Source organism: Nicotiana tabacum, chromosome 17, assembly GCF_000715075.1.
Source record: "Nicotiana tabacum cultivar K326 chromosome 17, ASM71507v2, whole genome shotgun sequence".
Lineage (NCBI taxonomy): Eukaryota > Viridiplantae > Streptophyta > Magnoliopsida > Solanales > Solanaceae > Nicotiana > Nicotiana tabacum.
Genome location: NC_134096.1, coordinates 103,991,815 through 104,005,285, shown reverse-complemented (window position 1 = coordinate 104,005,285; position 13,471 = coordinate 103,991,815).

The window sequence follows — 13,471 nt, the reverse complement described above, 5'->3', positions numbered from 1 at the left end:
AATGCAAACGATATATTAATATAGCGTTTAAATTACGTCATGAGAGTGTAAAAACTATTATTAATGTAAAATAACCGGTTATAAGAGTAATTTTTTCCTTACACGAAAAGTTGTCTATTCTTGTAGGCTGTAGCTAGGTTAATTTAGCATGTTAGCGTAAAAATTACTATATAATTTTCAAAACTATCAACTATATATATGTATGATTCAAACCTAAGATAAATGAATGGCAACCATTCATTGTCAAAGATGCCAATGGTAATAGTTCAAACCGACATCCTCATTTATTTTTTTTTAAGATTAAGATGTTCTGAATCTGAATACACGTCTGAATATCAAAATGTGTATTAAGATTAAGAAATCTGAATCTGAATGTTAAGATGTGTATTAAGATCTGAATACTAAATGATTAAGACTGTTTGATTTTTAACATCTGAATGTATGAAATTTATGTTTATTTGAAAATTAATAAAAATAAAATTTAAATAAAATACTAATTAATCTAATATTCTATCACTAAAATATATAGCTTTTTAAAATATGATAGTTGCTGGTGGTGATGGCTAACGGTAGTGTTGTGAATGTCGATTAAAAGCGGTGGTTGGTGGTAGATTTGGTTGATGGTGGTAGTTTAGGGTAGTACCTAGTGGTGATTGACACTGGTAGCTATTATGATTGAGGATGGTGGTGGTGGTGGTGATAGTTAATAATGGCGGGTGATGGTGGTGGTAGTTGTGATTGAGGAAGATGGTGGTGAGTGGTGGTAGTTTATATTGATGGGCAGTGCCAGCTATGATTGTTGATGGTGATGAGGTGGTTAGTTGTGGTAGTTGAGATGGATAAGTGTTGGTTGTCGTTGAGAATGATGGTGGTGGGCGTGGTGGTAGTCGACAATGGTGGCGGCTATGATTGAGGATGATGGTGGTGGTAGGTGGCATGGTGGTAGTTGATAATGGTAGGCGATGACAGTAGATGGATGATAGCATCTTAATGAAATTAAGTCTCTGTTATACATCTTAATGATACAAACATATTCAGACTCATTAAGTGACTGTGAAGCAAAAAAAAAAAAACTTAACGATTAAGATTTGAATAATTAAGATTCAGATTTTAAAAACAAACGCATTTAATGTCCGACATCTGAATGATTAAGATTTAAACATCCATAAAGTGCAAACGGCCAGTGAATTAACAATCACGTGATGCATTTGCTTGATTTGCTAGACATGGAGTTAATTCCTCTTAATCCACTTATGGCGTTTATAAAAAAATTATAAGCATGATTGAAAGGGTTGTCCAAATTCATTTTCCTATATTTCCAAACAAGCAACCCAAGTTTCATTTCAAACATTTTTAATATCTTAAAGCTTAAGAATAAAAAATAAAAAAAACTCCTCCTTTTTCCTCCTCACACCATTCTGTTTTATCTTTTACTTATTGAGAAATTTATAAAGGAATCCTTGAAGTTATTTTATATGTTACCAATATCCCTTATAGTTGGATATACTTTGTTGAATCCCTTATTTTTTATTATATTCTTGTAACTGGTGTCATTGGAGGCCTATGCTTAGAAATGATAAAACTTGTATATTAATACTAGATGGCTGTGGCCCGTTCTTGCACGGGCCCAACATTTACATTTTCCGGTGTTTAATTTTTTGGTGTATTGGATATGATAAAGCATATCAGTACTACGATTGCAGGAAATACATTTGAATCAATAGACACAAAATCTTGCATTTTTAAGTTCGGTATTACAAATGATTTTATCCATTATCAGCTAGAATATTTACCCACGTGCTGGATTTACAATTAGACGCAGGAAAAAACAAAGAAAATGTACACAGCACTTTGTCATTAATAAAGTCTTCACAAAATGATGATGTGCATGCGCAGCTAAATCCATGATTCAACGCGCCGCTCCTGCCCACCACCGTCAATTACTATATAAAAAGGCAAAATGGGTGGTTTCAGTAAATTGTTACTTACTAACAACAACAAATATTCACCTTAGAGATGTAGAAATTTTAGGTTGAAATGTATCCAACTACAAATTCAGCAAAAATCACAAAAAGATAGGAATACATAAAACAAATAATAATAATATTGAGTATGTTATACAAGTAGATGAGTTTGAATCTCAATTTGTGTTAGTGTAGTCAAATTATGATTTAGCACAAAAAGTATTATCGGATGTGAGACTCTTTCTTCACATAAACAGATCCATAAGTCATAGCCTTGTCTAACGACAACATACCTGTCACGACCTAAAATTCACATAGTCATGATGGCACCTAATCCAAACCCGTCAGGTAAGCCAATTAAAACCTATACAATTCAATTAATATTTAACTGACTCTAATACACTCCCCAAGGACTGATAGTACAAATCATGAGCTTCTAAGATTAGAATTTACAAAGCTAGTATGAAATAAATATATCATCTGTTCGAAATGTATATAAAGTTATAAATAGATCTTTATAAATCTAAGGCTACCATGAACAAGAGGCAGCTACAACCGGAACGCACGTATATCTTCATATCCAGCTCCCGTCGGTCTCCGCAACATTAGCATCCAACATCTGCACGCAAGGTGCAGAAGTGTAGTATGAGTACAACCAACCCCATGTACTCAATAAATAACAAACCCAACCTTAGGTTGAAAGTAGTGACGAGTTGGGACAAGGGTCAGTGTCCAACTCCAATAACCACCAACAGTTCATCACGATATAGTAAAGATGGTGCAAGAAATAACTCAATAAATACATGCTCAGCTCGTATGAAATCCCAGAAATAAATGCTTCTTTTCAAGTATACAGTAAAACATCAAAATCCTATTCCGAAATTACCAAAATATGAGTAGGTTTGTAAAACTATGATTTTTTCCAAAACTTTTCAACAACACTTAAGATGTTTCATTTTTCAGATAGCATGAGGAAAGTACATATCTATACATACATGTCACTATGCAGGTGAAATCATGAATGACGCAATGTCACTATGCAGGTGAAATCATAAATGACACAATGTCGTACGACATGAGAAACAAAATGCATCTCTATGCCTGTATGTCAAGTGTGCATGTCAAATGCAATGTATCTCAGAGATGAAGGGAAGATAGATGTGGAAAAGATAGAAAAAACAAGAGGAAAGAAAAAGCTCCTTCTATTTTCACGTCTTTTAGCTCTAATACTCTGCTGTAGCATCGTCTTTTCCCACCTATAAAACAATCCCATTTTCACCTCAAAATCAACCTTAAACTACTCTCAAAATCCAGCACCCTTTTAGCTATAAAAACCAACTGAAACTATCCCCAAAATATAGCAAAAAATAGCAACGAATCTCACCCTGAATTCCAGCAAAAAGCAGCCCGAAATTACAGCAAAAGCTGCCCAAAAATGCATTAAAACAGCTGCAAAACCTACCTCCATTAACGCCAATTTTCAGCTTCAAAACTGCCGCAAAAACGCAGTGATTCTCCCTCCAAAAAACCGGCTCGCAAACATCACAAAACCAGCAGAAAAAGCCACTCTTGGTCGCTAAAATATGAGTGAAAACAGTCCGAAAAAAGTCCTTGACGAGATCTTGGTTCGAGGTTCCGGCGTACGGTTAGTTACGAGTTGACGACGAAGGTCTCATTTTTGTTTCTGGATCTCTTCACTTTGGACGAGATTATGTACGAGTAGGAGATTTTTTTCTTAATATATTTAAAAACTGTTGAATGTTCAAGGTCTGTTTTCATGCTCTTATCAGTATTTTCATTAAAATTTTATGTTTTGGATTATCAGTGTAATTATGTGGTGTGTTTAACTGTTGAATCAACGTGAAAGTCTGAGTGGTTTATTGCTCTCTGCTTCATCAACGACAAGTGCTATTGTATTTTGAATCAATCTTTTACTAAGTGCATATCTTGTTTAATAGTTACTTTTGTCAAGTGGGGTTCCTATGGCTTTATGTTGGGTGTGAGTATTAATCATAAATTGAAAAAGTCAAATGGGCTATTGTTTGATTTGGTAGAGATCACGTTGGAGTTTAGCAAGCTTTCACTTTATTCCATTAATTTTTTTAAGTATAGATAAAGTAGAATAAATAAGTAGAATTTATTTTCTTGTCACATTATCATACCTATACCCGGCATAATTGATACCTCTAGTAATCTTTAATAATCAATCTTACCTTTTCCGTAATTCTACTCCGTAATCTTTGAGCCTCACAATAATCCCAAACTTAGCAAATAATTAAACAACTATGAATAATGTAGTGTGCTTTAGGTGTGGCCAATAATACATTATCGTGACTATGGATACGATTTTCGTGACATAATCATGGTACGTAATTCCAAATTCGAGTGCACGCTTGTGTAACTTGACCTTAAATGCAAAGTCATAATAAAATTATAATGTTATTTACAATGTAATTTTGTCTTTCAATAATAAAGCAAGTATTAAAAGCGGATAGGTAAAACATGAAAATCATATAAATCACAGTTTGTCCAAAATTAATTCAAGCCAAGTTTTAAGTCAATAAAGCGACCGTGCTAGAACCACGGGATTCGGGGAATGTTACACCTTCTCCCCGATCAACAGAATTCCTTATCCGGACTTTGTTTTCGCAGACCAATAATAATAGAGTCAAACCTTCCTTTGACTAGGGATTCAAATAAAAGGTGACTTGGAACACCCGAAAATCAATTCCAAGTGGCGACTCTGAATAATAAAATAATCCCTACTCAAGTTTATCACTTTAATTGGAAAAACTCTTTAACCCACAATCAACATACATTATCTTTTTGGGGTAGAAAAGTGGTGTGACAGCTCTGGCGACTCTGCTGGGGAACTCTCAAGAATTCGAGGTTGTACATTGACTTTGTTTGATTTTATTAATTTTTATATATATTGTGATTTATTTCGGCCTAATGTGTTACCTGTCCACTTTTTTCTGTTTTGATATTGTTGAACTGTACATATAAATTGTATCATCCCGCACCCCTCTGAGTCTTCTTATAGTTAGTTATGTTGTGTTTGCCTACCAGCATCACAAAATTTCTGTCTTGAGATAAAGCCAGTTAGCCTACCAGCTTCTGGTGAAGGATTTAGTCACACATGCTTAGGCGGGAGAGCCGTTAGCTAGCCAGTGCTGTTCTACTACTGGTAATGCTTGACGCTCCTCGGCTCGGGTTGTTTGCCCAGGTAAGCCAGGTCTAGATACCATCTCCTTTAGGATTTGAAAACTTAGAAGAACAAGCCACAATCAATGAATATCTCTAGTAGGCTACGCTTTATTTGCACCATGTGCATTTGACTTAGCAGCGTTCGACACAGGGGTCGAGTTCTATTTTAGGACAGGTACCTTGTTGAGACCATTATGTCATGTTATATGCTACTTGTTGCATTATTTGGGAGGCTTGCATGTCGACCGACTTCAGCATAGATTAGTTGAACGAACAGAGAAAAAATGATGTGGTCTAGTGCATATGGTTTTTAAAGATTAATTTTCATAAAATTCAAAAAAAAGAACATAGTCAGTTTTAACCAAACTATGCGGGTCTGATTCTTACCCGATGTGAGATACGTAGGCAAACCTCATCGGTTCCGGCCCCAATTTTTAAAAATCCAAAAATAAAATATATTTTCATTTAATTCCTTCTTTAGAAGTCTTTTTTTTAGATGTCAAATCCAAAAATCCAAAAATATTTCCTAAAAAGTCTTTTTCCCAAAATTCTATCTTTTTTTTAAATTTACAAAAAAAAATACAAAAAAAATATATATATTTCATGTCTTTTTTAAAAAAATTTACAAAAAAAAAAAATGAAAATCCAAAATATTTTGGTTCTTCTTTAAAAAGTCATTCTTTCGAAGATTCCAAAAAACAAAATCCAAAATATTTTCCGTGTTATGAGCTTTTATGGGATTATTTGTATATGAGTAAAAAATAATAGTTTATTTACTTTATTCCTGATTTTACGGAACTACGCGGGTCTAATTCTCACCGGATGTGAGATACGTAGGCAAACCTCATCGGTTCCAACTTCCAATTTTCAAAAAATTCAAAAAGATATTTTCGTTTAATTCCTTCTTTAGAAGTTTTTTTATTTTTGAGACCAAAAATCCAAAAAGACTTTCTCCCAAAATTCAAAAAAAAAAGTCTTTCTCCCAAAATTCAAAAAAAAAAAAATTAAAATGCAAAAAAAATATTTTCTTTCTTTCAAAATTTACAAAAAAAAATTTAAAATTCAAAAATATTTTCTTTCTTCCTTAGAATTTTTTCATTCACCAATTCCAAAAAATATTTTTTAAAAAAATCAAAAAAAAAAATTAAAAATATTTTCTTTGCTAAGAGATTTTGTCAGATTAATTGTAAAAAAAAAGAGTTAGTTTATCTTTTATTTCTGATCTCCCGAACTACGCAAGATCTGATTCATGCGGCGTCATGATACGTAGGCAATCCTCATCGGATTCGATCATTGCCATCAAATAAACTGAGTGAAAAAAAAAAAGAAAGAAAAGAGTGATAAAAATAACAAAGAAAACAAAAAAACGAAAAAAAAAGAAAGAAAAGAAAGCAAGAGTAAAAAATCCAAAAAAAAGAACTCTGTGTCCAGTTTGACAAAGAAAATGACGAAAAATTTCCGTGAATATGCTGTCAAATGGTGCGAACAAGTCGTCATGGTAAAACCTCAATTCGACGAAGTAGAAATGGTTATTGTCTTCCAACAGGCCCAAGAGGCGGACTATTTCCAGAACATGTTGTCCGTTCGCCGAGGCTATCAAAATTGGGGAGTTGATTGAAAATGGTTTAAAAAACGGGTTGAATCTTGAGTTATATTGCCTTTAAGGCCACATCACATGTCGTTGCATCGCCTCCCTATGCGGTGATGAACGCGCAACCTTACTCACAACCACTGCATTATACATAAAACCGAGATCCACTTTCCAGAAATGCACGTTCTTACCAAGCTCCATATAATCCCCAACCAAATAATCCCCAACACAATCCTTGCCCAAGGGAGCCTTTCAGAAAGAATCAGTTCACCCCTATTGGCGAATCATACTCGAGTTTGTTCCAAAAACTAGTCAGGCTAGGTCTGCTATAACCAGTGGCCCCGAACCGGCCAAACCCTGAGTCCCCCTCGCACCGGGCTAATGTTAGATGTGAATACCACTCTGGAGCAATGGGACATGATACAGAGGATTGTTGGATCCTCAAAAGGGCAGTTAAAGAATTAATGATCCAGCATTGAAAGCCATAGTAGCCATTGCCGCGACAGAAGAGAAACCTAAAAACGGGCGCCAAACCTGAAAGTTCTCTATTAGACGGGAGTCTCGGTAGCCAGTCTTGCTATCTTTTCTGTATCCGAATTATTTCAGGGTGTAATCCAGATGTTTTACTTTTATTGTCTTACTTTTTGATGTAAACCCTTTTATCTTTAAAAAATCAAAAAAATCAAAAAAATCAAAAAATCAAAATCAAATGAAATCAATATTTCATTGTCCAAGAATGTCTCTTTTCTTAATCTTGTCATTTTTTTTATTCTCTTTTCAGTTCTGTTAATAAAGATTTTAATAATATGATATGCTTGCGGACTTCATGCCCAGATCCTAAAATGCCGTCAGACCTCGAAATAATGAATCAAGAAAAAAAATGTGTTGAAGATAAGGCTTGTGAGAAAATAAGCAAAGAACTGGAACATTAGGCCTAAGCCAAGATCCAAATGAAATCGGAAGAAGTTGAAATTCCCTCTCTTTGGATCATTGTCGTAGACGAGATTGAGGATAAAGATTGGGTCAAAAATCGATTTGGAACAATTGACTATGATTGATGAAAAATGTATGGCCGCAGTTTTCCACGGGCAGTTGTACCAACAAAGAATGGCCTGTGCATACAACAAGAAAGTGCGGCCCAGAAAGTTCGAAATGGGGCAACTCGTCCTAAGATGTATCCTCTCGCATCATGAAGAAACCAAAGGAAAATTGACTCCACATTGAAAAGGTCCATACATTGTAACAAGATTACTGCCAAAAGGGGGCGTTGTATTTGGGAAATATCAAAGGAAATATCTCCGAGACAACTGTCTATACAGACACGGTGAAAAGGTATTATGTTTGACCCTTTTACGCATCTTTAATGTTCTCTGATTGGGATGACGAAGGCTTTCATTCTCGCTACCCAAACACTATCAACCCTTTGCAAACCCTTTTAAGCCGGTTACTTTTCTGTGATTACCCTCTTCGAATCCTCGAAGTTTTATGGGAAAAAAAATGAAAAAAAAAGAGAAAAAAATGAAAAAAAAAACAAAAGAAAATCAAAACAAAGTGACTTGAACTACGTTTGACTTGATTCCGGAAGGATACGTAGGCAGCCTCTCTCTGGGGTTCAGTCACACCAAAATAAAAATCCACATTCCCCCAAAAGTTAAAACTGGGGAAAATATTACAATGGTTCGGCGATGGTTTCGCCTGAGAGGTTCCAAAGTTGTAATTCAATCCAAATCTTTTTTACCCAAATCCTTTTCAAATCCTTCCGATCAATCAACGAGAATGTTCAAGAATTGGAGGATACAGTCACTTGGATCAGATGCCACCAAAATGAGAGAAATAAAATGAGAGAGTCTTATTGGTGAAAACCTCACGGGCACCATAGGGCGATGACGAGCAGAGAAAATAAAAATGAGAGTCTTGTTAGTGAAAACCCGCAAAGGGCACTATAAGACGATGGTGAGAAGAGAAATGAGAGAGATTAGCTGGTGAAAACCTGCAAAGGGCACTACTGATCGAAAAGAGTATCTTCACAGGCATTGGTATTGACAGTCCAGGGCATTGATTCTCGATTTCGAGGCAAAAGTTGTGATGAATTTCTAAGAGTCGATCGGTTTACATAGATCAGGCATCCAGTCCAAAAGGCATGTCATGTTCATTGAAGTCCGCATTTACTCCAGATAAGTCCTTCTTTCCTTCCCCCGAAAGGGATACCTCTTGTCTAAATTCATTGTCCATTTCATTGTTTGTTTTTCTTTGAATCCCTTTCGGTCTAACTCTGTTCCAAAACTAAGGCAAAGAAGGGATAGCAAGACTGATTTACAGGGCTTTCGTTTGATACAAGCTAATATTCAAGAGGCACCCAGACTCGGCTGGGGCATCAAGTTGACCCCGACTGGCCATGGCGGTCGATGCTTCGAAATCAAAAACTCTTGTAAGGATGAAATCAAATTGAAAGTGCCTACAAGGGCAAAATGAAGTTGAAAAGGTTTAGTCCCAGGTGGCTAACCGTTTTGGCAAAGATTGAAAAGCCAAAGTTTCCCCAATGCTCTAAAATTAAAAGTGCTGAGGAAAGAAGTCGAAAGTGAAATGCCACAAAGTCAAATTAAAGTTGAAAAGGTTATGTCTCACGCGACCAACCGTCATGTAAAAGTTGGAAACATCACTCCTGGGCCAGAAATGCAAGTGGTATTCAGGAAACATCTAGTGGTAGGTTGAAATCATCATCAAAAGAAAGATGGGCACAAAGCCAAGCTTCCAAAGACATCAAGGCCACAAATCGACCACCACTTTTTAAAACTCACATTTTATCTTTGTTTGCAGTAGGAACAAAGCAGTGCAGAATGTCGGTTCCTAAAGGACGAATGTCACCAAAGGTAAGTTTCCGCAAAATCTCCATTTTCTTTTATTTTCAGCATGCATCACTATTGTTCATATAGATCAATTTAGTAGCTTAACCCAGGTAGAACCTTTTTGCCTAGGGGGATTCAGCTCATAGTTCCGGGTAGAAGTACTCTTTGCCCAGGCTGTTTTTCGTAGCTTAACCCAGGTAGAACCTTTTCGCCTAGGGGGATCCAGCTCATGGATCCGGGTAGAAGTACTCTTCGCTCAGGTTGCTTTTCGTAGCTTAACCCAGGTAGAAACTTTTCGCCTAGGGGATCCAGCTCATAGTTCCGGGTAGAAGTACTCTTTGCCCAGGTTGCTTTTCTTAGCTTAACCCAGGTAGAAACATTTCGCCTAGGGGGATCCAGCTCATAGTTCCGGGTAGAAGTACTCTTCGCCCAGGCTGGCTTTGTTTTACGTAGCTTAACCCAGGTAGAACCTTTTCGCCTAGGGGGATCCAGCTCATAGGTTCGGGTAGAAGTACTCTTCGATCAGGATGTTTTACGTAGCTTAACCCGGGTAGAACCTTTTCGCCTAGGGGGATCTAGCTCATAGGTCCGGGTAGAAGTACTCTTCGCCAGGTTATTTTTTGTAGCTTAACCCAGGTAGAACCTTTTCGCCTAGGGGTATCCAGCTCATAGTTCCGGGTAGAAGTACTGTTCGCCCAGGCTTGTTTTTCGAAGCTTAACCGAGGTAGAACCTTTTTGCCTAGGGGGATCCAGCTCATAGTTTCGGGTAGAATTACTCTTCGCTCAGGTTGCTTTTCGTAGCATAACCCAGGTCGCCTAAGGGGATCCAGCTCATAGTTCCAGGTAGAAGTATTCTTCGCCCAGGCTTGTTTTTCGTAGCTTAACCCAGGTAGAACGTTTTTGCCTAGGGGGATCCAGCTCATATTTTCGGGTAGAAGTACTCTTCGCCCAGGCTTGCTTTTCGTAACTTAACCTAGGTAGAACATTTTCGCCTAGGGGGATCCAGCTCATAGTTCCATGTAGAAGTACTCTTTGCTCAGGTTGCTTTTCGTAGCTTAACCGAGGTAGAACCTTTTCGCCTCGGGGGATCCAGCTCATAATTTCGGGTAGAAGTACTCTTCGCCCAGGCTTATTTTTCGTAGCTTAACCCGGGTAGAACCTTTTTGCCTAAGGGAATCTAACTCATAGTTCCGGGTAGAAGTACTCTTCGCTCAGGTTGCTTTTCGTAGCTTAACCCACGTAGAACCTTTTCGCCTAGGGGGATTCAGCTTATATTTTCGGGTAGAAGTACTCTTCGCCCAGGGTTGCTTTTCGTAGCTTAACCCTCGTAGAACCTTTTCTCCTAGGGGGATCCAGCTCATAGTTCCAGGTAGAAGTACTCTACGCTCAGGATGTTTTCGGTAGCCTAACCCAGGTAGAACCTTTTCGCCTAGGGGGATCCAGCTCATAGTTCCAGGTAGAAGTACTCTTCGCTCAGATCATTTTCTTAGCTTAACCCAGTAGAACCTTTTTACCTAGGGGTATCCAGGTCATAGTTCCGGGTAGAAGTACTCTTCACTCAGGATGTTTTACGTAGCTTAACCCAGGTAGAACCTTTTCACCTAGGGGGATCCAGCTTATAGTTCCGGGTAGAAGTACTCTTCGCTCAGGATGTTTTACGTAGCTTAACCCATGTAGAACCTTTTCGCCTAGGGGGATCCATCTCATATTTCCGGGTAGATGTACTCTTTGCCCAGGCTTGCTTTTCGTCGCTTAACCCAGGTAGAACTTTTTCGCCTAGAGGGATCCAGCTCATAGTTCCTGGTAGAAGTACTCTTTGCTCAGGTTGTTTTTCGTAACTTAACCCAGGTAGAACCTTTTCGCCTAGGGGGATCCAGCTCATAGTTCCGGGTAGAAGTACTATTCGCCTAGGCTTGCTTTTCGTAGCTTAACCCAGGTAGAACCTTTTTGCCTAGGGGGATCCAGCTCATAGTTCCAGGTAGAAGTACTCTTCGCTGAGGTTGCTTTTCGTAGCTTAACCGAGGTAGAACCTTTTCGCCTCGGGGGATCCAGCTCATAGTTCCGGGTAGAAGTACTCTTCGCCCAGGCTTGTTTTTCATAGCTTAACCCAGGTAGAACCGTTTTGCCTAGGGGGATCCAGCTCATAGTTCCGGGTAGAAGTACTTTTCGCCCATGCTTGTTTTTCGTAGCTTAACCTAGGTAGAACCTTTTCGCCTAGGGGGATCCAACTCATAGTACCGGATAGAAGTACTCTTCGCTCAGGTTGCTTTTCGTAGCTTAACCGAGGTTGAACCTTTTCGCCTAGGGGATCCAGCTCATAGTTCCGGGTAGAAGTACTCTTCGCCCAGGCTTATTTTTCGTAGCTTAACCCAGGTAGAACCTTTTGGCCTAGGGGGATCCAGCTCATAGTTCAGGGTAAAAGTACTCTTCGCTCAGGTTGCTTTTCGTAGCTTAACCCAGGTAGAATCTTTTCACCTAGGGGGATCCAGCTTATATTTTCGGGTAAAATTACTCTTCGCCCAGGATTGCTTTTCGTAGCTTACCCCAGGTAGAACCTTTTCTCCTAGTGGGATCCAGCTCACAGTTCCGGGTAGAAGTACTCTTCCCTCAAAATGTTTTACGTAGCTTAACCCAGGTAGAATATTTTCGCCTAGGGGGATCCAGCTCATAGGTCTGGGTAGAAGTACTCTTTGCTTAGGTTGTTTTACGTAGCTTAACCCAGGTAGAACATTTTCACCTAAGGGGATCCAGCTCATAGGTCCGGGTAGAAGTACTCTTCGCTCAGGATGTTTTACGTAGCTTAACCCAGGTAGAACATTTTTGCCTAGGGGGATCCAGCTCATAGTTCCGGGTAGAAGTACTCTTTGCTCAGAATATTTTACGTAGCTTAACCCAAGTAAAACCTTTTCACCTTGGGGGATCCAGCTCATAGGTCCGTGTAGAAGTACTATTTGCTCAGGATGTTTTACGTAGCTTAACCCAGGTAGAACCTTTTCTCCTAGGGGAATCCAGCTCATAGTTCCGGGTAGAAGTACTCTTCGCTCAGGATGTTTTACATAGCTTAACCCAGGTAGAACCTTTTCGCCTAGGAGGATCCAGCTCATATTTTCGGGTAAAAGTACTATTCGCCCAAGCTTGCTTTTCATAGCTTAACCCAGGTAGAACCTTTTCGCCTAGGGGGATCCAGCTCATAGTTCCGGATAGAAGTACTCTTCGCTCAGGTTGCTTTTCGTAGCTCAACCCAGGTAGAACATTTTCGCCTAGGGGGATCCAGCTTATAGTTCCGGGTAGAAGTACTCTTCGCTTAGGGTATTTTACGTAGCTTATCTCAGGTAGGACCATTTCGCCTAGGGGGATCCAGCTCACAGTTCCGGATAGAAGTACTTTTCGCTCAGGATATGTTTCGTAGATTAACTCAGGTAGAACCATTTCGCCTTGGGGGATCCAGCTTATAGTTCCGGGTAGAAGTACTCCTCGCTCAGGATGTTTTACGTAGCTTAACCCAGGTAGATCCGTTTCGCCTAGGGGGATCCAGCTCATAGTTCCGGGTAGAAGTACTCTTCGCTCAGGGTGTTTTACGTAGCTTAACTCAGGTAGATTCGTTTCGCCTAGGGGGATCCAGCTCATATTTTCGAGTACAAGTACTCTTCGCTCAGGGTATTTTTTGTAGCTTAACTCATGTAGAATCATTCCGCCTAGGGGGATCCAGCTCATAGTTCCGGGTAGAAGTACTCTTCACTAAGGTTGTTTTTCGTAGCTTAACTCAGGTAGAACGTTTTCACCTAGGGGAATTCAGCTCATAGTTCCGGGTAGAAGTACTCTTTGCTCAAGTTATTTTTCGTAGCTTAACCCAGGTAGAACCT